This window comes from Elephas maximus, chromosome 4 (assembly GCF_024166365.1).
Source record: "Elephas maximus indicus isolate mEleMax1 chromosome 4, mEleMax1 primary haplotype, whole genome shotgun sequence".
Lineage (NCBI taxonomy): Eukaryota > Metazoa > Chordata > Mammalia > Proboscidea > Elephantidae > Elephas > Elephas maximus.
This window is the reverse complement of record NC_064822.1, coordinates 83,317,953-83,344,376: the sequence shown is the minus strand read 5'-3', so window position 1 is coordinate 83,344,376 and position 26,424 is coordinate 83,317,953. Positions and strand designations below refer to the sequence as shown.

General features: G+C 40.1%; 1 protein-coding gene across 7 annotated transcripts in view; it reads left to right on the top strand.

Moving 5' to 3' along the window:
• Positions 1-230: 230 nt before the first annotated feature.
• Positions 231-26,424, top strand: part of SOX5 (SRY-box transcription factor 5) — a 1,155,824-nt gene continuing 1,129,630 nt past the window's right edge. For 3 of the 7 annotated variants that reach the window (XM_049885159.1, XM_049885160.1, XM_049885141.1), the window contains exon 1: positions 330-808. The gene's annotated coding sequence lies outside the window, so the exon portion shown is untranslated. The other 4 variants (XM_049885146.1, XM_049885147.1, XM_049885143.1 and 1 more) reach the window with 4 other exon arrangements.

Below are 26,424 nucleotides of genomic sequence, written 5' to 3'. Positions count from 1 at the left end.
TCGGCGCCGGGAAGAAGTTGACAGAGGGGACTTGACTAAACATGAACGCGTATTTATAGATGCGTTCTACTCGAGTTCCATCGAGATCTAGAGATAGCCCTTCTCCCTGCCTCCTTCTACTCTTGCCATTTCATTTTATCGCTCCTTTAAGTGGAGGGCAGATTTAAAAAAAAAAAAAAATTCCTGCACCGTGTCGGTAATCACCGCGTTATTTACAATCTAGTTACTCTGCAGCAGACGCGAAAGAAAACTCTGTGGCTCCTTCCTTTCGGATGGACAGAGAGAGCAGCCAGGCGGCGAGCTGCAGGAAGGAGGTCAGGGTGGGTTTGCGGGAGCTCCGGGGCGACCTGGAGGGAGCAGGAGCCCCCGGCACCGCCCCCGCCACCCCTTTGCCCGCCTCCGCCCTCGCCGCACCCCCCCGGGCGGGCGCCGGGCTGCGGTGACCGCCGGCTGGTGCGCTGCCCTCGCCTCCCCCATTGTTCCCACTGTCTTTTTGCCTTTTGTTATTTGCACTCGCATTGTGTTGTTTGTCTCTGAAGCCGCCTCATGACCAGCAAAGGGATTTCACCTCGTCCTTGAGAGCAACGCGGGGAGCGCGAGCGAGCGAGAGACAGGGGGAGAGAGGGACACGCGCGCGCACATACACACACACACACACACACACGCACGCACACACACGCACACACACCACACAGTGAAAAAGGCGAGCCACCAAAACCCATCTCCAGCCTCCTCCCGGGGGCCCCCAGCCCGCCACTGTGCCACTTTGCATCCCACGCCAGAGGAGACCTTAACGAGACCGGGTAAGGTGCGTGAATCGCAGCGTTTTAACTTTGTTGTTCGTCCCGATATTGTTGTGGGCAGACCTCCAAGGCGCAGAGCTCCCCTCTGCCGCTCGCTGTGCCCGCCACTCAGCACTGGTTCCCGGCTCCAGCTGGAGATCCAGCGGAGGAGGGAGGGGGCCGGCACCGGAGTTTCCTCAAGTACAGAGGGAGGGGGACTGGGCTGGGGGTAAGGGAGAGGCGGGAGGCGTCCCGAGACTTGAAGTGTCCCTGTCATCACTGGGGGTCGGCTGTCCAGGAAGCCCCTGGACAGTGTGGGCTTGAACCCAGACCAGGAAATGGGCCAACTTTATATTTTTGTTGGGGAGCCTGCGTACTGTTGCCGGTATTGTTTTGTAAGTGGTTGGTGGTGGAGGTGGTGCTGCGAGATGAGGGTAGGAGTGCGGGGAGAATCCTGGCAAGTTCGTGCATCTCGGCTAACGCCAAGAGACAGACCCTCAAAAGTTGGACAAAGCTCCTTATCTTTCCTAGAATATAAACGCCCCCGCCCCGCAACCTTAATACTCCCCCTCAACGTCTTTTTGTTTCGCTTTCTACAATCCCTCTCCCTCCCCCCCCTCCCCGGAATTTCGGAAACAAGTCTCATCCTTTAGGATTCTAGAGATTTCAGAGACCGGAAGCTTTATTTTAATTGCAACTCCTCCCACCCCCTCCGGCCCCCCCCCTTAGTGTACAAAGTGAAGATCGCTCACGTGTTGTGTCACTTTAAGCGCGGATTTGGGAAATCTTCCTAGCACGTTGGGGTTACAGAAATAAGAGGCAAGGAAAAGAAGTTACAAGAGTTGAAATCAAATTGGATTTGGAAATGTTTGCATTTGATAGCAGCAGTTTGTTGAGTATTGATCTGTTGGCGTCCGGTGCACACGAAGCACTGTAGAGCAACTGTTTACATATTTTAATAGTTATTTTTCTTACACTTTGCAAAGCGGATATATATTTAATAGATTGACCCCGGTGAGTGTGTGAAGATGTTGGCCACTGTAATGAAATTCAAAGTGTGAGGAATGTGAATTCATTTTAACGTCCTCCCTTTTCAACTAAAGCAGGTCAAAATTAGGAATTCTGTGAATTTGCAGAGCGATATTTTCATTGTCAACCAATCCAGGCACCCTTGGTGGCAGGCAACAGTGCTTCTTCAGAAAAGTTGAGGATTGTCTTTTAACCCAGTTGAGATCCTCACGATACCCAGATATCCAAAGTAGATTGTTAAAGCAGGGCATGAGCAGATTTCCCTTGGGACTGCATTCAGGCTCAGCACAGCTCTTTGGTTAAGGGTAAGACCAAGGGAAATCTGTGGGATTTTGGGTAATAAGTGTGGGAATCTGCAAAGGGACTAGACAGTGATTTGTTTTGCTGCTCATAAATAATGGCCGGTAGTACCCTTAAACACACACACACACACACACACACACAAATAGGCCAATGAAGTAGGCGTGGGGGAGATTTGTAGGAAATGGAGTTTCTATCAGAAAAATCAGAGGAGGAGAGTTTTTGATCAGGATTACAGGAGTGAGGCTGAATTGCCAAGAGTGATTAGGTTTAGGGCCAGCTGGTTTTAAAGTATACCAAAACATTTTTTAAGTTTGACTTTTAGAGCATTTAAAAGGAGGATGATTTCTTCGACTCCTTACAGAACTGCTCAATTTTGATCTAATTTTAAAGGAATTCAGATGTACGTGAACTGCTCTTAGCTCAGATAGTGTAGGAATCTGGCTTCAAATGCAGACACTTAGAAAATAGTTTTTGGGGGTGCTTCTTCCTGATTTAAATATAGCTCTGAGGCTGAAGCCTAGATAAATTCAGCCACAATGATTTAAAATTATAAGTATTTATGCTGAAAGTTCTCTTAGGCATTGTGCAAAGTTCTCCTGCAAATTATGTCATCAACTGTTTATCCCTCAGAACTAGCCAAGATAAAAATCATAAGCATCACTTAAAACTGATGCAATACAGCCTTAAATCCTTAAACCGGTGGAGATTGCTTTTGTTTGCCTAAAAGGTAGATCTTTCATCACTTGAGTTGTTTAAAAACATTTAATTGTGGGGGTGGGAAGGGATGTGCATAATTATTTAGTTATTTGTGTTAATTATATAGTAGCATACTGGCTTGGAATTCTTTTTTTTTTTTCTTTCCTTTTTTTTCAGTGGTCTTCTAACAACATTGTATATAAAGAATTAGCAGGGTTATTTGTTTCTGGGTTTAAAAAAACTTTTTGTAACCTTTTTGAATGAGCGATGAGAAGCAATCTGACACAGACGTGAAAGCTTAAACTCTGCGTCCTTTTTATACAGAAATCATGTATTAGATTTGTTGCTGAGCTTAAGCAGTTTTGGTTGAGTAGTGTGTTATACACAGGATTCAAAACTTCCGAACTTATTTGGTAAATAACGATGCATTTGAAATCCAGTGGTTATTTCAAGTTAACTTAGTTCTATACATGTAAATCTGCATCCTGTTTGGGCTGACACATGGTTTTGTAAAAAAAAAAAAAAAAAAAAGAATATAGACTTGCGAAGATGCTATCTATGGAGTAAACAGTAAACAACAAAAGAGTGAAGTTTAAACACTGGTATGACAGCTTCTATTATTTATCTTGTCCTTGTTGGGGGTAAGGCATGAGCTATAGGGAGAATTTAAAATTTTTCATTTTCAAGTTAAAGGAATGAACTTAAATGTTTGAAAAAAATTTTTTTCTTGTAAATTAAAAATATGGTATAATGTTTAAGAGAACATTCTATCTTGTAAAAACTATTCTACTGAGTGATAAGTAAGGATTTGAAGGTATGTTCCGATTATTTTTAAAAAATGTAATATTGAGGGCAGGCTAAAACTTGTTTTTCGTAATCTGAAGCACGCTGAATTTCATATAACTTAGAGTTTTAATATTGAACACTATTTAGATTTCCAGCAGGCATAATTGTTGGATATGATTGATTGCCATAATCTGGATGGTTCATCCAATATCAGATCAACTCCGATGGTACAGAATGCTATAATTAGAGTTATGAGAGCAACCTGGAAAACTTAATTGTCTAGGCCTAAAGTCAATGCATTCCCTCACGAACTGGCCACAATTTTCTACTCTTGAGAAATGTAGATTTATTCTAAAGGCGAAGAAAGTGCTTAGCTGTTTCAAATAAACTGTATGCTAATCTTAGATTTGTAGATAGTTAATAAAATAAGTCCAGTTTTGTTCCAAACATTGTTTTAAAACACCCATTTGTAAATTGTCTACATTTGGTTTTCATATGTTAATGATTTGGGATCTGAAACTTCTTTTAGAAAGGCACTTTGGTTTGTCTTAAAAAACACCACTCGAAACTGTCTAAACAACTCTGTAAATAAACTGTTCCAAATGCCTCAATTTGATGAATGAATTAAAGAATTATGGTTCTTAATCCAATTATGATCAGTCTTGTTATTGCATTTCCCATTTGTGGGAGCTTGGGGACTTGGAATAGTAAATGATTCTCAAATGTGAGTAGGGTCTTTGTTGTTGTTTATTTTCTGTGTGTGAAGTAACGTAAATAATCACTCATACCTGACATTTATGAGAAGGATTTTAGATGTGAAGAAGTTATCTAATCATCTTCAGTTAAACGAAGAGTTAACATTTACGTGAAAAGTTGCTCTTAATGGGAGAGTGAAGTGAAGTTTTTAAAAATATGAAGCAAGAACCTAATCTTTTGTTTAAAAATAATGAATTTCAATATTTCAAGGGGGAGAAATGGAGAGCTGAAGGCTCAGTCCTCGGGCAGACACTTTTTTCTATACGTATTTAACCCCATTGTGTTTAAAATGAAGGCAAGGGCAGACCCATACTGATTGATGAGTTAGAGTAATGACTTTTGGGTTGTTTTCTCTAAGCCCCTACTCTTTAGCTACATAGTTTCTGTAGAATGCTCACCTGATCAAGGCACTGAACTTCAGAATGGGCCCAGTTTGCTTTGGTGAACCCTTCTGAAATTCTGTCCCATTGGCCCAATTTAGCCTCTGGCTCATCAACTAATTAATTCAAAGGTGCTAATAGCTCATGTAATTTAATTCTCTAACTAGATGTTATTTATTTATTTTTTAAGTTTACTGTGACCCTGCAATTCCTTAGAGTAAGACTGCCTACTTACAGAGATTAAAAGTACCAAGTAAACGGCAAGGGGAAATACAAGCACAGGGTTTTTTCTAGTATCATTCAAATCAGACTTTATAGCAAGTGGTTATTCTATCTATAGATAAAGGTACACTGAGTAAGGGCAGCACGGTAATGAAATTAGGAAATAATGAATACATATAAAAACTATATTTAAAAACTGAGCCATTAAGAAAAAGAGAAAACAGTGGATCTTGGGGATGGTGGGGATGGTAGTAGTGGTACTGAGTTCTAAGAGTATATGTCCATTCATTTTCAATTGCTTAAAGTTCATTATGAGTTAAAAAAAAAAAAAAAAAAACACCCGGTTATATCTCTGATACTCAGTTACTTGTCATTTAATTACGTGACCATTATATAATATCCCATATCTGAAGGGACAAGTAGTGGTGTGGTCAGAGGCATGGGGAAAGCTCTATTTTAACTTCCAGTTGGTTCTTACTGGTAGCCCAAGGCACTTTGTTGTCACTATGGTACCAACTGAACTCTTGGAGGAAAGGGAATTCAGTAAAGAATTAGGAAGCTAAAGAGGCTAGTCCTCTAGCTATTGGAACTCCTCCGTTTAGGTCAACGTACAGTTCATCCAAGACTTTACTTTGCATTCTGAACATTCAGTGCTCTGTCCCATTAACCTCTAAAGCTAGAGATTATAATGCTGTCTATTAAAGGGATATTGTATGAATTATATATGCTAGATATTGTATGTGAAATTCTTAGCACCTGTGTGTCATGAAATAGGTGCTCAGCAAATGTTAGCTACATTCTTCTTTCCCTCCTGGTCAAGTCTATGTTCTGATAATTAATCATATTGAAGCTTTATTTTGCACTTGTTTTGAACTTACTTGAGCCTAAGAAGGAAAAATATATCACTTTCTTCAGGCTGAGATCAACACTTTAAAATAGTGATTCATTTAGCATGTATACGTGATCTCTGACAGTGTGGTTGTATTAAGATGCTGTGTGAATTTTATCTTTTATTCATATAAATGTTCCTTTAGTAATTAACGTTTTATCCCACATAATAGGTAAAGGCAGATACAAAGTTTAGGACTTAACCCTAAATTTCTGTTCTTGTTATTCGTTTAAAATTTCCTGTTACAAAGCCCATTGCCATCAAGTCAACCCTGACTCATAGGGAGCCTATAGGACAGAGTAGAGCTGCCCCATAGGCTTTTCAAGGAGCGGCTGATAGATTTGAACTGCCAACCTTTTGATTAGCAGCCGAGCTCTTAACCACTACACCACCAGGGTTCCAAATTTCCTATTAAAATTAGCAGACATAAATTAGTAGAAATATATTGTGATTTCATTCATTGATAGTCATCCACCTCTGGATTATATTGAGTTATAGTACCTGTATACGACTCAAAAATGAGAAGAAACAGCTACAAACATTCATTAGTAATTGGAACGTGGAATGTAGGAAGTATGTATCTAGGAAAATTGAAAGTTGTCAAAAATGAAATGGAATGCTTGAAGACTGATAGCCTAAGCGTTAGTGAGTTAAAATGGAATAGTATTGGCCGTTTTGAACCATATAGTCATACAGTCTACTATGCTGGGAATGACAAATTTAAGAGGAATGGTGTAACATTCGTTGTCAAAAAAACATTTCAAGATCTGTTCTGAAGTGCAGTGCTGTCAGCGATAAGATAATATCCATGCACCTCTAAGGAAGACCAGTTAATACGACTGTTACTCAAATTCATGCACCAACCACTAATGCCAAAGATAAAGAAATTGAGGATTTTTTTTTTTAACCAACTTCTGCAGTCTGAAATTGATCAAACATGCAATCAGGATGCATTGATAATTACTGGTGATTGGATTGCAGAAGTTGGAAACGAAGAAGGATTGGTAGTTGGAAATATGGCTTTGGTCATAGAAACGACACCAGACATTGCATGATAGAATTTTGCAAGACCAAGAACCTATTCATTGGAAATACCTTTTTTCAATAACGTAAACAGTGAATGTACACATGGACCTCACCAGATGGAATGCACAGGAATCAAATTGACTATATCTGTGGAAAGAGATGATGGAAAAGCTCAATATAATCAGTCAGAACGAGGCCAGGGGTCAACTACAGAACAGACCATTTATTGCTCATATGAAAGGTCAAGGTTAAGCTGAAAAAAATAAAAACAAGCCCATGAGAACCAAAGTACAACCTTAAGTATATCCCACCTAAATTTAGAGACCATCTAAAGGGTAGATTTGACACACTGAGTACTAATTACCGAAGAGCAGATGAGTTGTGGGATGACTTCAAGATTATCATGCATGCTGTCTTAGTCATCTAGTGCTGCCATAAGAGAAATACCACAAGTATATGGCTTTAACAAAGACAAATTTTTTCTTTCACAGTCTAGTAGGTTACAAGTCCAAATTCATGGTGTCAGCTCCAGGGAAGGCTTCCTGTCTTTGTCAGCTCTGGAGGAAAGTCCTTGTCCTCAATCTTCCCGTGGTGGAGGAGTGTCTCATGTGCAGGGACCCCGGGTCCAAAAGACACGCTCTGCTCCTGATACTGCTTTCTTGGTGGTATGAGGTCCCCAACTCTGCTTGCGTCCCTTTCCTATTATCTCTTGAGAGGGTGAGGAACGTGGCCTGAACAAGGATGTTATATCCCACCCTAATCCTCTTTAACCACAGACAGAGATTATGATTTATAATACATAGGAAAATCATAAAATGGAGGGCAACCACACATGGCCTAACCAAGGTGACACATATTTTTTGGGGGGACACAATTCAGTCATGACACATGCAGAAAGCATTAAAATACATTAAAAATACAGGAAAGAAAGAAAAGACCAAAATGAGTATCAGAAAAGACTCTGAAACTTGATTTTGAACATAGAGTAGCTAAAAGTGCATGGAAGAAATGAAGTAAAAGAGCTAAACAAAAGATTTGAAAGTAAGGCTTGAGAAGACAAAATATTTATAATGAAATGTGCAAAGACCTGGAGTTAGAAAAACAAAAGGAAAGAACAGGCTCAGCATTATACAAAAGGGAAGAACATGCCAGGCATTTCTCAAGTTGATAGAATTGAAGAAAAAACTCAAGCCGCGAATTGCAATATTGAAGGATACTGTGAGCACAAAAATAGAATGAGACAAGAAGCATCAAAAGAAGATGGAAGGGAATACACAGAGTCACTGTACCAAAATAATTGGTTGACATTCAGCCATTTCAGGGGGTGGTATATGTTCAAAGACTGATGATAATGAAGGAAGAAGTCCAAGTTGCGCTGAAGGCATTGGTGAAGTATGAGGCTTCAGGAATTGACGGAACACCAGTTGAATGTTTCAACAAATGGATGCAATACTGGAAGTGCTCATTTGTCTGTCTATGCCAAGAAATTTGGAAGACCGCTACCTGGCCAACTGGCTGAAGATATCCATATTTGTGCCCATTCCAAAGAAAGGTGATACAACAGGATGCGGAAATTATCCAACAATATCATTAATACCATACGCAAGCAAAATTTTGCTGAAGGTAATTAAAAAACGATTGCAGCAGTACATTGACAAGAACTGCCAGAAATTCAAGCTGGATTCAGAAGAGAATGTGGAATAAGGGATATTATTGCTGATGTCAGGTGGATCTTGGCTGAAAGCGGAGAATACTAGAAAAATGTTTACCTGTGTTTCATTGACTCTGCAGAGGCATTCACCTGTGTGGATCATAACAAATTATTAATAACATTGCAGAAATTGGGAATTCCAGAACATTTAATTGTGCTTATGTGGACGCTGTACTTAGACCAAGAGGCAGTCATTCAAACAGAACAGGGGATACTGTGTGGTTTAAAATCAGGAAGGGTGTGGGTCAGGGTTGTATCCTTTCACCATGCTTATTCAATCTGTATGCTGAGCAAATAATCCAAGAAGCTGGCCTATATGAAGAAGAACAGGGCATCAAGGTTGGAGAAAGACTTATTAACAACCTGCCTTATGCAGACGACACAGCCTTGCTTGCTGAAAGTGAAGAGGACTTGAAGCACTTACTGAGGAAGATCAAAGATCACAGCCTTCATTATAAAATACACCTCAGCATAAAACAATCCTCAGTATGGGACCAATAAGCCGCATCATGATAAATGGAGAAAAGATTGAAGTTGTCAAGAATTCCATTTTACTTTGATCCACAGTCAACACCTGTGGAATCAGCAATCAAGAAATCACACGATGTATTGCATTGGGCAAATCTACTGCAAATGACCTCTTTAAAGTGCTAAAAAGAAAACATGCCACTTTGAGGACTTAAGTCTGCCTGACCCAAACCATCGTATTTTTAGTCATCTCATATGCATGTGAAAGCTGGACAATAAATACGAAAGACTGAAGGGGAATTGATGCCTTTGTATTACACTGTTGGCGAAGAATATTGGACTGCCAAAAGAATGAACAAATCTGTCTTGGAAAAAGTACAGCCAGAATGTTTCTTAGAAGCGAGGAGGTGAGACTTCATCTCATGTAGTTTGGACATGTTATCAGAAGGGACCATGTACCTGGAGAAGGGCACCATGCTTGGTAAAGTAGAGGGTCAGAGAAAATGAGGAAAACCCTCCATGAGATGGATTGACACAGTGGCTGCAACACTGGGCTCAAACATAGCAATGATTGTGAGGATGGTGCGGGACTGGGCAGTGTTTTGTTCTGTTGTACATAGGGTCACTATGAATGGGAAACTGACTTGATGACACCTATGAACAACAACAACAATTGTACATGTGACTAGAGAGAAATTCCATTTGGAAAATGAAATAAGCCTGACTTTGCAGTATTTTGCCCTGTGGAGTCAGTAGTTTCTTCAAAGGATATTCCATAGGTTTGTGTTTGTGTTTGGGTGCATGGAAAAAAAAAAAAAAAAGAAAAAGGCACACTAAAAACACCATTGCCTAATTTGAAGAGGTAATATAGGTAACATGGAAAAATTAGTGTTTTTTTCCTCTCACCAGTGAATCAGAGAACGGGTCCATAAGTACAGCTGATCAAAGGTAAAGAGAAGGCTTCTTAATAAAACATATGACTTGGTTGTGGTATTGAGTCCCTCAAGAAGCTGATTTTCGTTCTGTTGTACATAGTGTCTCTATGAGTCAGAACTGACTTGATGGCACCTAACAACAGCAATAAGAAGCAGATGCCAAGATGGTATTAGACATGCACTAAATTTATTGGGTCAGGGAGCATAAGGCCAGGAGAGCCTTTCAACTGTGATCCAGATTTGACACTTATGCAAGGAAACAGGGAAGGAAGGAGGATTGGGTAGGAAGAGCCTCGAGGGTAGCACAGTCCAAGAAATGTTTAGCTAGGCAGATGAGGAGTCAGCTGTTGTAGTAGGAAAAGGAAACCCTTGCACTGTGCTCAGGCATTGGCTAGGAGCAGCCCCACGGAAGCATGGCTTTGGTGCATAAGTGGTACTAGAATCATAGGGGCAGCTCTTGGGGCAGTCAGTCACTTATATTCCTGCAACAAGAAATCTGAGTGATGCAGTCGTGTTTTGGCAGCATGGTCTAGGGGTTAATGGTACTTGTCCTGATCAGTTGGACCTTCCACTGAAAGACCTGGACAATTTCTCTGAGCTCTCTGATGCTTTATTTGCCTCCACTGAAAAATGAGAGTAGTGATAGTATCACTTGAGAGAGTCCTAGTGAGGATTAAATGAGGTTGTATGAGATTATATAAATCCATACCCCACATGGCACAGAGGAAATGCTCAGTACATATTGCTCTCTTTTAACACTCACAAAATGCAGCTGAGAGATACAGTTGAATAGTTTTTCCAAAACCAAAACCAAACGCTTTGCCATTGAGTAGATTCTGACTCATAGCAACCCTATGGGACAGAGTAGAACTGCCCCATAGGGTTTCCAAGGAGCAGCTGGTGGATTCGAATTGCTGACCTTTTGATTAGCAGCCAGACACTTAACTACTGCACCACCAGGGTTCCACTGAATAGTATTTGGTGATGATAAATATACTTAAATAGTAAATATTTCATATAATTAGAAAGTATTGTTTATGCAGGCAAGCATCCTTAATGTTTGCCTTTTTAAAATAGCTCAGTTTGCTTCAGCACTTACTTTTATCAGGTTATAAACTGCACCGGATAGACCAGCTGACCTTGACCATCTTCAGGTAATTTGCCCTAACGCATGAGGTAGACAGAAAACACTTCATTTCCTTACCCCTCTAGGCTTTCTATTCAGTCGAGAAGCAACACACTGTAAGTCTGCATTTTATCTTGAGCCTCAAACACATGGCGAGTCTTTGCTCCCCTACGTTACTGTTCCTAAACCAACTTGCAGCACCACAAAGCACTGAACTCAAGTGGCCCTCAGCGCGAACTCCTGCTGCGATGAGTCACAGAGCCACCAGCACTTTGTTGCGTTAGATTTGATCACTGCCATGAGCAGTCCTTCGATTGTCAGCTAAGAGACCCTTCAGGGAGTTGTCCCTTAATAGAAAGTCTCTTTTCTTCCCTCCTGTTGTAACTTTAAATTAAAAGAAACTGTAGAGGAGCTGGTGGCATTGTAGCAGTTCATTCTTCTACCCCCTGGGAGAACAACATCTGAGAAAAGACATTATTGGACTGAGAATTGAGTTGTTGCTATTTTTTGGGGGGAGGGGGAACAGAGGTTTGCAGTAGAGGAGGAGACCATGCCATTTAGACTCGGACTGATCATCGGTAATATAATTGAGAGCAATCCTTTTGTATGTACTGGGAAGCATTTTTTGGATCTAAGACAGTGACCTAGCATGTTAGAGTTTTAAGTGGGATTCATGGAACCACTGGTATTTTGCCCCAGATTTTTAGGTAATTCTGTGTGTTATACTGTGGGAAACTGGCACCAGGACAACTTCAGAATGGGAGAAGGATGGGAGGCAGGAAAAGAGAGCTAATTTTTGACACATTCCTCAAACAAGTGACCCCTCTGGGGAATCTGTACCCAGGATGAGGACTGGTTACTCTGAAGCTTTCTGCATGATATTTTTTTCCCATATAGTGAACACTGGTTACTTCACCACCTCTAGTTCAAAAGGCTGATGAACTTGTATTTGCAAGAGGAAAAGGAAATGATGTTAGTACTTTTGGTGACATGTTTCCTAGGTGGTGTTTCTCCCTAGTCTGCTGATTTAATTTTCTGCTGTGCCAAGTTTTGTACCCTGTATACTTGCTGCTTCATCCCTGTTCTGGTTTAGGGACTGCTGGAAAACCCGATGTCTGCTAAGACTTCATGGTGTAATTCGTAGCCACTGCAAGCCCAAACTGTTTCATGTGTAATATCAAGAACAGACTGAGGTTTGCACGTAAGCTCCTGTGATGCTTGGTATTACTATGCCGTATTGGCACTCTTTCATAAGTGCCTTGCAGAATCAGTCTCATTAGTTCACTTTTACACTGGGAGCTACTTTTGAGCAAGTTCATTTTATTTCTTAAAAATCTTTCTTGAATTTTCTTTCTTCACTTTCTCAGCCTCATCTCTGCCATACCATCACCACTACCAGAATGGTAGTGTTTTTCCTACATTAAATCAGGAAGTAATGCATTACTTTTAATGCACGGTAAATAAAGAGACGTCTCTATTAGTATATGTATAACATTGCAAAGAATGGGAATTCCAGAGCACTTAATTGTGCTCATGAGGAACCCATACATAGATCAAGAGGCAGTCATTTGAACAGAGCAAGGGGTTACAGTGTGGTTTAAATTCAGGAAAGGTGTATGTCAGGGTTATATCCTTTAACCATACTTGTTCAAACTGTATGCTGGGCAGATAATCCAAGAAGCTGGACTATATGAAAAAAAAAACAGGGCATCAAGATTAGAGGAAGACTCATTAACAACCTGTGTTGTGCAGATGACACAACCTTGCTTGCTGAAAGCGAAAAGGACTTGAAGTACTTACTACTGAAGATCAAAGATCACAGCTTTAAGTATGGATTACACCTCAACGTAAAGAAAACAGACATCCTGACAACTGAACCAAGAAGCCACATCATGATAAATGGAGAGAAGATTGAAGTTGCCAAGGATTTCATTTTACTTAGATCCACAATCAGCACCCCGGAAGCAGCAGCCAAGAGATCAAATGACACATTGCTTTGGGCAAATCTGCTGCAGAAGATTTTTTTTAAAGTGTTAAAAAGCAAAGATGCCACCTTGAAGACTAAGGTATATCTGACCCAAACCATGGTGTTTTCAATCGCCTCATGTGCATGCGAAAGCTGGACAATAAGTAAGGAAGACTGAAAAATTGATACCTTTGAATTATGGTATTGGCGAAGAATATCGAATATACCGTGGGCTGCCAAAAAAATGAACAAATCTGTCTTGGACAAGGTACAGCCAGAATGCTCCTTAGAAGTAAGGATGGTGAGACTACGTTATCAGGAGGGATCAGTCCCTGAAGCAGGACATCACACTTAGTAAAGTAAAGGTCAGTGGAAAAGAGGAAGACCTTAATGAGATGGATTGACACAGTGGCTGTAACAATGGGCTCAGGCATAACGATTGTGAGGATGGCACAGGACCAGGCAGTGTTTAATTCTGTTGTACATAGGGTCACTATGAGTCGAAATTGACTTGACAGCACTTAAGAACAACAGCAACATCAGTATATGAAGAAACTTAATGGGCCCACCATTTATTAACAGAAATTTCCTCATGCCCCTCATATGCTCTTTTCTCCGTCCTTCCCTTAACCAATCAGTGTTCATGGGGCCTTTCTTGACCTTCTCCTTACCACATAGTCTTTCTTGTCCTGGCACCATTGACCATACTTCATTGTGTTATTTTCACTAGAAGAAGTGAGAAAAGGAAGGTATACTAACTACATTGCTGCCTCTTTTGAAAGGGGTCACCATAGGGTGACATAGAAAATTTCCCACTAGAAGGTAAGCTCCCAGAGGGCTATATGTTATATGCCTAGCACAATCACAGTGTCTGGAACAGAGCAGCAACAGAATAAATGATTGCCGAATGGACAGATTTTGCAAACTGAGCTTTGTGTTGATTTAAGGCAGCCCTGGTGATGGAAAGAGAGCGGAAGTGGGGAAACTAATAGTTGTTGAACGCTACCAGACACAGTGCTAAGTCCTTTATATGGATAAGCTCATTTAATCCTCCTAACCTTTCCTTTGTGGTTATTGTTAGTTGCCATTGAGTTGGCCCCGACTCATGGTAACACCGTGTACATCAGAATGAAATATTGCCTGATCCTGTGCCATCTTCACGATCATTGGTGTGTTCAAACCATTGTTTTGGCCACTGTGTATTTTGAGTACCTTCCAACCTAGGGGGCTCATCTTCCAGCACTGTTTGGACGTTATTCTGTTGTGATTCATAGGGTTTTCATTGAATAATTTTCAGAAGTCGATCATCAGCCTTTCTTCCTAGTCACTCTTTATTTGGAAGCCCACCATGGGTGACCCTGCTGGTATTTGAAATACTAGTGGCATAGCTTCTGGCATCATAGCAACAAATAGGCCCGTACAATATGACAAACTAACAGATGGGTAATTATTATCCTGTCATTTAGGTATTATCTCCTTTTCACAGATGGGCAGACAGACTCCCAGCAGGTCAAGTGACTTGCCCATTTTCCTCAACTAGTGAGTAGGAGAGTCATTGCCTGAATTTCAATCTGTTTGATTCCACCGTTATAGTCTTCCATCCTGCTATGGCCAAGATGTTTGTGTGGGATTCCTTATCGTAAAATGGTAATGCTAACAATACTTGCCTGTCTACTACATGGAGAGTTAGGAGGAACAGATTAGAAACAGTTATTGAAAGTGATGTCTGAGCCATAAACTCATTTCTAAATGTCAGTTATTATTATCAAGTACCTACCAAACCATATGTTAACTGAAAAATATTTATTGAACACACAAGAGCGTATTGCTTATACTTTACTTAATAGGAAATATATTATGACCTGAAGTAGAGATTGTGGATACTGTACATGAAAATTAACATTAAAGGAAATTACAGAGAAGTGTTTCTCAAAAGTGATCATCCAATCACCTAGATTATAACTGGTGGGGGTATTTGTTAAAACTGTACCTTGTTGGCACCTGTCCTAAGACTCTGTGATTGTAGCCTGAAATCATGCATTTTTTACAAGCATGACTGGCAATTCTTTTGCGTGTAACAGTTTGAGAACCACTGATACAAAATTTACTTATTTAGTGTGGTAGTAAGTTATATATATGGCATGTGGATTTTAAGGAAGATGCTCAAAGAACAGTGGTAGTGCCAAGAGAAAACACAACTGATTGTTGGACTGCTAGAAAGATTTTTTTTTTTTTTGTAATGTGGTTTTAGGAGTTTGAAGTAGAATTAAAGAACCCTTAGTAAATTTGAGTATATAAAGATTTATATAGATAAGACTTAGCATGCTTAAAGACAAGAGTGGGGTGACCTGAGACAAGGAAATGTTGGATTGAGGGGCAAGGTGACAGTTACGTACAGTCTAGCATTGAAAGGACTTTTTAACAGGAGAAATCGAAGGGGCTAAGTAGAATAAAGTTAGCTTTGATGGTTTAGTGGTAGAATTCTCGCATTCCTCGCAGGAGACCTGGGTTTGATTCCTGACCAATGTACCTCTTGCACAGCCACCACCTGTCTGTCAGTGGAGGCTTTCCTGTTGCTATGATGCTGAATGAGTTTCAGGGGAGCTTCCAGACTAACATGGACTAGAAAAACAGGCCTGGCTATCTGCTTGTGAAAATCAGCCAGTGAAACCCATGGATTACAATGATCGATATCTGCAACCAATCATGTGGATAGTACAGTGCCGACAGCATTTCATTCCTTTGTGCATCGACTTGGGGTGACTCAGTGGCAGGTAAAACAACAAAGCAGACTGAAGGCCAGAGGTTGCTCTATTTGTCTAGCTCTGTATCCCATTATTTTGAACAGTGTCTGGAACATAGTAGGGGCTTAAAAACATCTGATGGGTGATGAATAAAAATAGAACAAAATCTGAGGGAGAGAGAAATATGTGGAAACGAGATTAGAATAGTTTAATTATGATTATTGTGGATGAAGACATCAGGGAAGAGTATGCTGAGAAGGAGTCCTAGTGAGATAAAACCAGGACAGGGCTTTAATTAGACTAATAAGGTCCTTCCAGGAGAGTGCCTTCATACAAACAAATAAACAATGAAAAAACAAACCTGAGCTTTGTATGAGATCAAAACAAACAGCTACCGTTTGAGTGTATTACCTTGGAGCAGCATTTACTACATGAGGGCAGGGACCGTGTCTGTTTGTTCTCCACGTGATCATAAAAATAGCCCTCAGTAAATATTTATTGAACAAACAACAGGGCGTCCACATGGACTGAAATAAAAAGCATTTATGTTATACATCTAGCTTGTAATAAGAGGGAAAAAGATCTTTACAGATACTGAACGATAGATTGGTGGTCGCGGAAATAGCAGATCTTCATAAAACTACATGTTCTTTGACTTTCTGTTTAGCATTCCGTGACATCTCCATTCGTTGGCTTACCTGTCACCAACCACTGCTTTGCTGCCAGTGCTAACTTTCATTTCACTGTTGCCAAAATCACCACGATACCTAGCACAGTGCCTTGCAGATATTAGCTACTCAATAGGTATTTGCTCAAGAATTCAATCAATGAATGAAGAGCATTTGTTGGAGAGTGAGGAGAGATGGGAACGTGAAAGCAGTCAAAGTTGCCTTCGTTCACTTAGAATTCCCAGGGTGGCATGTGATCCAGTGATCTTTAAACGGGCAGATTTCCTATGTAGCTCAAGGCCTGGTTATTGGGATCTTGAGGGGGAAGGGTGTTTGCTAAGGTAATGACTTGGGGTTCATTAAAGTGGGTTCAGCATAGTTAGGAGAGGCAACCATTCATTTGATCTGCAAAGTCAGGCTGGAACATGTTATTTGGAGGGGGGGAAAAAGGTAAAAAGTAATTCTAAACCTAACAGAAGTTTCAGTAGAAAAATGGCTCTATTTCAAGCAGTGTAACGTTAACAGCAATGTGTGTCTCATGGCTCAAGCCCCACATACAGCTTTGGAAATAAAAGGAGATTGTGTAAAGAATTAGCAATACAAGGCATTTTTAAGTGCTTTGTTGCAGAGGCCTGTGATACCCTGTGAAATCTATGCAGATTCTTTCTTCCTGCTGTGCTTAATTTCAGAATCTGATGCTATTACCTACCCTTGGAGGAAAAAAAAAATTACTCTCCATTAACTCTTAAAAACCAAGTTTAACATTGCGCTTGGTTTCAACATAATCTTTCTGACATTTCTTGGGAAGAGAGAAGTGGCGTATTTAGCTATTGAGGAATTTAGTATGGAGGGTTGCTTCTAGGGGGTGGCCTTAGAGCAAGAGGGCAAGTCGGAAATAAATATCAGAAGTCAAAGTTTAGAAATGGCTTAAGCAGTTTGAAGAATAAGGTCCCCCAAAGAGTCAGCAGAGATTGTGTTTGGCGTGAATCCAGCTCAGAAACCAGAAAGGTAAATTACAAGTTAGAATGCGTTGTAAAGACCAGGCAGAAGCAGGACAGGAGTTAACTCTTCACACTGTAGGTGACTAACTGCTTGTGACATGAAGATGTGCCCACCAAAGATAACTTTTTGGCTGGCATGCCATTACTGTACCCCTTTTCCTATCTAGCTTGCGATTACAGTTGCCTTTGATTGATAAATGGCAGTGGGGTTTTTTTTTTTTTGATTGATAGGTTACCATTGCCAGGCATTGTGCTAAGTAGTTTTTTATTTTTCTAAATTGAATCTTCCCAGTAACTCTCTGAAGTAGGTATGAATGTTGCTCCGTTATACAGATAAGGAAATTTAACTTGCCCTAAGTAGCCTAGCCGTAAGAGGTGGGGCTGAGACTTGAACCCAGGCTGGTCTAGCTTCAAAGCCTGGACACTTAACCATTGTAATTTATTAAGTATATGTAAAGTCCAGTTGAGTCATCCCTCAAAATGACAATTGTATTTTTTCCTCCTGTGTTCACTTCTATCACTTGTTGTTGCTGTTGTTAGTTGCCCTTGATTCGATTCCAACTCATGGCCACCCCATGTGTGCAGAGTAGAACTCCTCTATAGGGTTCTCAAGGCTGTGTGCCCTTTCAGGAGCAGATTGCCAGGTCTGTCTCCTGAGGCGCCTCTGGGTGGGTTCTAACCACCAACATTTTGGCTAGTGATCCAGTGCTCTATCACTCTATTGTTTTTATGTGCCGTCAAGTTGATTCCGACTCATAGCGACCCTATAGGACAGAGTAGAACTGCCCCATAGGGTTTCCTAGGCTGTAATCTTTATGGGGGAAACCCTGGTGGCGTAGTGGTTAAATGCTATGGCCACTAACCAAAAGGTCAGCAGTTCAGATCTGCCAGGCGCTCCTTGGAAACTCTGCGGGGCAGTTGTACTCTGTCCTATAGGGTCGCTATGAGTCAGAATCAACTCGATGGCAGTGGGTTTTTGGTTTTTGGGAATCTTTACGGGAGCAGATTGCCAGGTCTTTTCTCCTGTGGAATTGCTGGTGGGTTTGAACTGCTGATATTTGATTAGCAGCTGACCACTTTAACTACTGCCTCACCATGGCTCCTTTCCCTTGCTCTAGGCCAGGCTTTCTCACCCTATTTCTGAACCATTGTAAAGTTCCTCAAACTAGTATCTCTCCCTATAATCTACTCTATTTACCATTATCAGGTCAATCTTCCTGACACACTATTTAGATCACTTTACCTCCTTCCCCCAAAATTGAAGGTGCCTGAGTACTGTACGTGGATGGAGCCGACTCTTCAGTCTGGTATTTCAGGCCTCTACAATCTATCTCTGATTTTTCTATCTTTTCAGGCTTATGTTTGAAACCTTCCCTTCAAGAACAATTTGCTTCTGATCTGGATTCAAGCTGAACACTGTTTCCCAGATGACTCCCAAACTGTCTGCAACATGTCAGCCCTATCAACTCTTTTCAGAGTGCTTATGCCAGAAGCCATGGGCATTGCATAAAAAGCCACTGCTGGCACCTGAACCCTGTCTGACTCAAGGAATTCTTCCAGAGTTGCTTTTTCCATCTGCTTCAAACCTTTTCATCATTGACTTTCCTTGGTTCCCATTTTTCTTGGCTCTGTATTTTGGCTTTCTCTTTTTGTTTTGTCCCTTCATTCATTCAGTAATCAACAAATATTTATTGAGCACCTATTTTGTGCCAGATACCACGTTAATGGCTAGAGATGCGGTAATGTGTGGAACAGGATTTAGGTCTATTCGGGAAGATAAACTTTACTCATATAATTACCGGCACTTACAATTTCAAATTTCAGAACTGTATTTTCCAGGAGTATATAACATATAGCAGAGGTATCTGATATACTCGGGGAACGTGGAAGTCAGAGGAGGCTTCCACGAGGAAGTCACATTTGAATGATGATTAGAGTAAATGAGATAAAGGAGTAAAAAGGTAGAGGAAGTAGCATGTGCAAAGGTTCCAAAGAGGGAGGAGGAAGCTTGTGTTACTGGAATTAGAAGGCCGGTGTGGTTGGGGCAGAGTGAGTGGGAAGTGGAAGGAGGTAAGGCTGTAGAGTTAGGTTGGATCAGATTGTTAAGCCTTTTGGGCCATGTTAGAGATTTGAGTCTTTATTTATAAGGGCGATGTGATAACCATTGAACAGTTTTAAGCAAGGAACTAATAAAATCTGTGGTTATAGCATGTAGAAAAAAATTAAGAGGGGCAAGGATGTGTTTGGGCAAGGTAATAAAGAGGTTATTGCAATGATTCATGCAATAGAAGGTCATGGCGTGGACAATAGCAGCAATGTCAGATATTGTGGCAAGAGGAAGGATTTTAGAAACAAAACTGGAAGGAAAATCGCTCAGTTTCAGATTCTAGTAATTACCCATTGTTTCCTTGTTTCACAAGTTCAGAAAGAGGTGTTTAACTCCATACCGCTCCTTGTCCCCAAGGTCCCTGCTGTGTGGATCTGTAACCACTGTAGCCTTTGAGTATTCAGGTAGAGAAATTGGTCACAAAACATGTAGCGCCTCCTTGTCTACATATATGCCTTTGCCCTTACATTTTTATATTTTCCTTATAAATGTATATTTTGCCTTCATATAACCAAGTGCCATTGAGCCAGCTCTGACTCATGGTGACCCCATGTGTTTCAGAATAGCAGTGTGCTCCATAGAGTTTTCAATGGCTGATTTTTTTGGAAGTAGATTTCCATTTCTTCCTTTTGAGGTACATCTGGTGAATTTGAACCCCTATCCTTTTAGCTAGCAGCTGGGCGTGTTTCCTGTTGGCAGTACCCATGGACTCCTCTCATCGTATATATCTCTTGAAATCCTTTTGTTTTGTTGTTAGCAGCTGTCCAGCTCGTCTCTGGCTCATGGCAACTCGGTGTAAAACTGCTCCATAGGGTTTTCTTGGCTGCAGCCTCTACAGACGCAGTTCGCCAAGACTTTTCATTCATGCAGCCATTGAGTGGGTTTGAACCTGCAACCTTTAGGTTAGTAGTTGGTCACAAACTACTTGTGCCTTCCATGCTTACTTGAAATCCTACCAGTCCTTTAATTTCCAAATTAAATTGTACTTCTTTTGTGGCATCCTCAGAGAGTATCCTAGCTGAAGTTTCTTCCTTCTCAGATCTTGGGACATTTCCATCTATAAGCACCCTTACAGCTTTTACCATATATTGTATCATATTGTAGTCATGTTGTGAACATATCTTCTGAGTTTGTGGCTAGGAGTGTGGACACTGTTATTCAATATTATATACTGTAATTTTAGATCATCATTTACCTCTTTCTAGCAGCTGCTTAACCTCTCTCGGTCTGTGATTCCTCATTTGCAGAATGAGAATAGTTATATCTACCTCGTAGGGCAGTTGTGAGAAATCAGTGATAAAATAAATGCAAAGTACTTAAAACAATCCGCGACACATACTGTGCTCTATCAGATGATGGTGTTTTATGGTTATAAATGTTATTCTTTGAAATCTGAAACCTGTATCTTATTACTACTTTCGTCCACTTAGAGCTCAGTAAATAATTTTTGAATTCAGACGTGAATTTATATTTAAGCATCATTTCTGCCAAAGGATACAAATATAAGTAAATCTTGGCTCTTGTCTTCAAGAACTTCAGTTTGATGGGGGGAGATAATAATTTAAACTGGTAATTATTTATCTGTGTGATAAGTATAGTGATAGAGATATAACCCCAGGTAGAGTATTTTGAGAGCATAGAAAAGATATTGGGGAAGATTTTCCAAATGAACTGATGCATGATCTGAGGATTTTATTCATCAGTTATGTGCTTATTAAAATAATGTGCTACACAGTACAAAAACTCAAGACTGTATAATAAAAGTTGCTACAGGCAACCATACCCAGCCCATTCCTACAGCTTTCAACTCTGTATATCTAAATAAAATGTTTACTCTCTTTTTTCTTGATAACTTTTTTTTTTAAACGATAGGCATCGGTTGACTTCTTTCTGTGGTATCTGATTACACCCACTCCTTACTTATAGACATGGTTACGGTTACGTTCCAGGTTCCAAAGACCAGGTCATTATGCAAGAATTGGTGTTATGTGAAAATGCAGGATGACCATATCAGATCACAAAATGGAGGATGACTACATCATTACATAAGTGCCAAATTACATCACTACGTAACTGCCAAACCACTGAGAATTATGGCCCCAGCCAAGTTGACATGATCTTAACCATCACAGCCCCATTACTCTCGCCATACCTTGGTGTTCATCACTGCTAGAAGACGTACATCGTTTAAGTGCAAAATAGTAGATTTTTTACTATTGTCATAAATGCGAAATGTTGGACAATGAGATCATCAATAAATGAGGCGTAGGTGTATTCAGTTTCCTTGCACTATCCTTTCTTACCCCTACTTGCTAAAACCACACATACTCCTTTTCTCATCTTCCCAGTATAACTTTATTCTATTTTTTTGGTTAAATCAGTAAACATCAATGCGTTGACTATGGAAATGCTGTTTATTGCTCAGCAGAATTATGTATTCATTGTCTTTACTGTTTTATACAACTTTCTTGGTACTCCTGTAGTTAATAATGGCCTGTGTTCAAATCTGCAAGTTTTCCTGGATGTGCACAGAGTTTACTGAAATTCCTGAGCCAAGACTTACTGGGTAAGTGGCGGATCCGTGATGGGATATGGGGCCAGTCAGCTGGGCCAGGAAAGACTATTTTATTACTGACATTATTTGGAATTGCTGGAGCCAGGTAATAATAAAAAAGCTCATTGACTTAGTTATATTATGGTTATATTATGGTGGGGCACACTGCTCCTACTGCCCCACCCTTGGTAAACCTTTGAGTTAAGCTAACCAGGGCGAGGATGATGCTCTGAGAAGGGAAAAGAGTATGCTAAGCAGACAAGGATGACATGAAAAAAAGACAAGAAAGTGAGAAATAGCATGGTGTGTTTGTGAAATTACAGGATATTTGGTATTGGTGGAGTATAAAGTAGATGATGGGAACTAGCTGTGATGGTTGGTTGTGACCAGATCAAGGTGATATTTTTATTACGCACTCATATGCACTAGATTCCATCTTGTAGGCTGCAGGGTACTTTATACTGTTGTGTAACATGGTCTGCTGTGCTTTGTGAATGAACGAATGACAGATTAGCCAAAAAAATAGAAAACGAGATCCTTAAGTCAGTAGTTAAAATGCTATCGTTGAATATTAGCCGACAGTACTTTAGGGGCATCATATCAATAAAATTTTTTGAAGCACATAATTTTCCAGAAATATACACGTGTATGTATATACAAGGAGCCCTGGTGGTGCAGTGGTTAAGCACTTGGCCTCTAACTGAGAGGCTGGCAGTTTGAACCCACCAGCCACTCTGCTGGAGGAAGATGTGGCAGTCTGTTTCTATAAAGATTACAGCCTTGGACACCCTATGGGGCAGTCCTAGTCTGTCCTATAGGGTTGCTAGAAGTCAGAACTGGCTCGACAGCAACTGACTTTTTATATATATGTGTGTGTGTAAATATATGTGCATATGTACATACACATATGTATATAATTTATGTACATGTTCTACTTCCTTAGCTATTGTTCAGGGCCCAATGAATAACTATGGCAAGGTCCAATTTAAAGTACTGTGGATGTAATAGCATAGCTACATGAGAGTCCCTTGGAGAGGAGCTCTTACGTGCAGATTTGCATGCAGTAGGCCTACTGGGCGAGCTCTCAGGGATGAGATCTGGGAGGGGGCTAGGGAGTATGATGGACAGAAAGAGAAACTGGGGAAGCAGATGGCACTTCAGAGATAATCTCGAACTGAGGCAAGGGGACCAGGCCTTTGTACCCTCACATCAGTTGATGGATGTAGACCATCTCTGGGGAGAGGTCAGAACCTTGGGCAAGGGAGATCCCTTGGGCCTAGGAAATTCTTGGGAAGGGCCTGAGCTGTGAGCCATTAGCAGCCAACACTCCTGTCAGCTGGGGAATGAGTGCCTCTGGGCATCCAAAGCATCCACTATAAACAACTTTTCTGATAATTTCTCTCTGTATTTTTTCTAATTCTTATGTATTTTGAAGTGTGGCTGACAGAGAGCTAGCAGTGGGTCCGAGAGATGGATGAGTTCTGCCATTTTATTGTGTTCACTTACCTTTGCATTATTTGCAAATCAGTAGTTTTTTTTTTTTTTTGCAGGAAATATTTTTAAACCACTGGTTCTTTATGAGGGTTATTTTAGCTAAAATTAGACAATGTAATCTGTAATCCACTTCTTCAAGCACGTGAAAACTGTAATGTGTTACAAAATGCTGAAAGCAAAAGAGAGAGAACAGCATTGCCATTAATTCCTTCTTGTGAAAATGAGGGCCTCAGTGGCAATCTGTTAGTGATTAGATTAAAAAGTAAAACTTTGTGGATCATCTTGAACTTCTAGCTTTAGAGAAAATTTCTGTATAGTATGAGTCCAGGGAGACATTTCAGTTGGAAGTAGAACAGCTGGTTAGACCTTGACATGATGGTAATGATGTCTCTGTACTGGAAAGGAAGGAGGATTTGGGGGCAGTTCTGCTCTGTCCTGTAGGGTCGCTAGGAGTCAGAATCAACTTGAAAGCAATGGGTTTGGTTTTTGTTTTTTTTATGTAGACAAGAGATAATTAGCCAGGAAGTACAGCCTAGGTTCTTCAGGATCCAAGGTGGGCATCTAAGTCAATGCTTTCCTAACTTTTTTCATCATGTATATATAGCATTAATTATATATATATATATATATATATATATATATATATATATAATTAGTATATATATACTAATCTATTGTAAACACACAAAAATAGAAATTAAGGTATGAGGTAGAGACTAAATAATATCTGTAAAATGATAACTGTAAATAGAATTTGTAATATTTTCTTAAAGTATGCCAATGGATCATTTTTTTTGCATCTACCTTGAAGACTACTGAGGTAGATTTTTAGAGTGTAAGCTGTATACTGAATGCGGAGACAGTGTACTGGAGAAAAATTTGATAATTCTATGGGTTTAACTATGCAACTGTTCAAATGAGATAGTATGAAGAAGTAAATTTGAGGAAAAATAAGGTTTTAGAATACAGGTGTGAAGCTTTAAAATATTTTAAAAGTTATTGAAGCAGGGAATGTGTGTGTGTCCCTGTGCACATATGTGTACATCTCTGTGTGTGTGTATACATACATATGTATGTTTCTGTGTGTGTGTGGGTATGCGTGTGCTATCCAGGGTCATAATGACTTTGCATTTCCTCTTACTTCAGCAATTGCTCAGAACTAAAAGTTTGGGGCCACAACGACACCATTACCCCTCTGTATATCTGGCCCTAATTTATGACCCATATCCTGCCTTTTGGCCCAGGAGGCTTTTGAGTGTTCTCTCCTTGTTTATTTTTTCTGATTCATAAATTATAAATCACTTAAATGCAATAATTAAAAGATAACTTTATTTGTGTCCTCTTAGCAATAGAGAACTTAAAAAGACAAAATCCTCCATAATGGTTCCTTTGTATATCTCTTTGAATTTTATATGTTTATAAGCATTTTTTTTTCTCCTGGTAAAACTTAGCCTGGCTTAAAAGAATTATCCCAGAGTCATCTTGTGCCTGAAATTTAGGTAACTTGGTTTCCTTATTAATGTTTTTATTTTGTTAATAAAAATTCATTTCAGTCGTGTTCTCCTTTTTTGTATTTAACACTTCCTGCTCACATGTTGTGAGTTGCTTTGAATTTCTTAGAAGAAAGAGGAGAAATACACTTCAGGTGGCATTGTTATAATTTTGTCATCATAAATAAAATGAAAAGGTAGCTGAATTTGGAACCAGTACGTAGAAGTCTTAACAAGGATCTAGAAATCATGGCTGGGTCCCTAAGGAAGACTACTCACATAATCTTAAATACAGATCATAAGTTAAAAAGGCAGAAATCTCATTATACTAGAGTTCTATTTAAAAAAAAACTAAGTTTTTAAAAAAAATAATATGTATAAATCATTTTTTTTATGGAGTTAGGGCATATGTTGTCTCTCAAAAAGATATTGTGGCTTAGACTTTATGTGCCAGGTGAGAAGCCCTGGTGGTGCAGTGGTAAAGAGCTTGGCTGCTAACCAAAAGGTTGGCAGTTCAAATCCACCAGCCATTCCTTGGAAACCCTATGAGGCAGTTCTGCTTTGTCCTATGGGGTCACTATGAGACAGGATCAACACGACGGCCATGGGTTTGGTTTTGGTTTAATGTTATATTTGACTAATCTTAACTTTCATTCGTTCAAAATTTTTTTTTGAGAATCTGATCTGTGTCATGTACGAGTTGAGTAATAAGGCTAAAATGATGAGCAAAAAACATTTCATCCTTGCCTTTATGGAGCATCCAATTTAGTGGTAAAACTGAAGGTTAATCAGTGGATTATACCAGCAAGTGGGGAGACTTTTCTTTTCTCTAGTGTTTTATGCCCCCACATGTCTGCCAGTTTGTCGTGTTGTGGGGGCTTGTGTGTTGCTGTGATGCTGGAAGCTATGCCACTGGTATTCAAATACCAGCAGGGTCACACACAACAGACAGGTTTCAGATGAGCTTCCAGACTAAGACAGACTAAGAAAAAGGACCTGGTGGTCTACTTCTGAGAAGAATTACTCAGTGAAAACCTTATGAATAGCCCTGGAACATTGTCTGATATAGTACCTGAAGATGAGCCCCTCAGGTTGGAAGGCACTTAAAATAAGACTGGGGAAGGGCTGGTGCCTCAAAGTAGAGTTGACCTTAATGGTGTGGATGGAGTCAAGCTTTCGGGACCTTCATTTGCTGATGTGGCATGACTCAAAATGAGAAGAAACAGCTACAAACATTCATTAATAATCAGAATCTGGAATGTACCAAATATGAATCTAGGAAAATTGGAAA